Source organism: Nematolebias whitei, chromosome 20, assembly GCF_014905685.2.
Source record: "Nematolebias whitei isolate Nwh7 chromosome 20, NemWhi1, whole genome shotgun sequence".
NCBI classification, from domain to species: domain Eukaryota; kingdom Metazoa; phylum Chordata; class Actinopteri; order Cyprinodontiformes; family Rivulidae; genus Nematolebias; species Nematolebias whitei.
The window spans coordinates 15145050-15146735 of NC_056517.1; positions in this window are offsets into that span (position 1 = coordinate 15145050).

A 1686-nucleotide genomic window follows, 5' to 3' on the forward strand; every position below is an offset into this window, starting at 1 on the left:
TTAGCTCATGGAGCGACGTCCTCACCCGTGTTCGCGGTCTCCCATGACCGAAGGGGGGTGACGCCAGTTAGGATAATGCTACCAGACGCGATAACGTGAGCAAATCTGACATCCAGAGTGAGTGGCGCACCGAAACGTCGTTTTCTAGTTGCTTAATCACTGTTTTTGTCAATGTTGAAACGTTGTTTTACTGGTTGCTTAGTCACTGTTTTTGTCGATGTTGAGACATCGTTTAATTGGTTTTTGGTATTGTTTCTGAACACCCCAAGCAAGAATGAATTTTGTGTGTAGTTAAGTTAGAGACTAAGAGGCCTTTAACCATGCCAACATGCAGTTCATTCGTTAAAATGCAATCTTTGCGGAGTCAATGTAGATTATTGCTACCTTAAGTACCATAATCTACATTGGTCTCACAACGCTTAAGCCGAACCTACTCGAACAATTCTATTCGGGGGGATAGCTAATTCTTTTTGATGAGTCTCGCCATAGACTTCCAAAACATTTATGGGGAAACCAAACACCCAATCTCAAGTCGTTCGTCTAAAAGACAACAGACAATTGAACCAAACTATATTTTGCCATGTAAAGCTAACTTAAACCAAGTTAGGAATGGAAAAATAGTTTGGAACACTCTTCTATAGGTATAAATCCCTATAGTTACCCTTTTCAGCATGTTCCACCCCTTAACTGGTAGCTGTAGCTGTTCCCAATCATAATAGCTTACACACCAGGTGCATATAGTTTAAGGCCTTATGTAAAATCCCCTTCATAAGCCCACCTTAAACCACATAATTGCATGTCACATTTGAACCAGAACGGCACAGACTGGACATCCAACCAGCGACGACCTTCGCTGGAGGAGACCTGCAATCCTGACGTTGGTCTCCACTCTTCATCCAGTGGCCGCATCTTCAGTTCAATCCAAGGGAACCCCTCTGTATGCTGATCAATCAACACTTTAATCGTTGTGGATTTACCGTTGTGGATTATATGACTTTTTCCAATGGATTGCAGACTCTGTTTCCAAGGGGTTAAAGCATTGCTACAATGGAATTACCAACAACATTATGGAATTATCATCAACACAATGGAATTACCAAAAACATTGTGGATTACATCAAGCTCAAGGACATTCGAAGGCGTAAGTTCATGTTAGAATTCATCCCCATGGACAGGCGATGATTTCCAAAGGGGGGACTGTAGTGAACTAGGCCTGAGGTCAAATCCTGACCTTAAGGACCTTATGGGACAGAAACTGTCATTTCATTGATTTGAATCCAGAAATACAGGTTGACCCATCCTGAGACTTTCTTTCTTGAATTAATCAAGTGAAAGAACGCTACTTTCTATTATCATTACTATTTTACAAATGTTTGATAATCAAATTGTGTTGGTTCAAACCATTTTTAAATGTTGAAGTGAACTACTCATTTTTAAATCAACTGTGAAACAGTAATAATGACTTTAATCCTCATTCAAAGTAGAAATCAGGTTAATGATGCATTGTCTGATTTTCTGTCTTCAATGAGCAAGTTGTGTAAGTTGGTCAAAGTTCAAGTTTCGGTCAACTGCAAGTTTACTGAAAAAGAAATGTCATGTTTAACTTTTACAGTAAGATACTAGAGAATTGACTCCACGGAGTCTGAGTTCTTCATAATATCTTCTGTCTGTTCTTAAACAATCTTA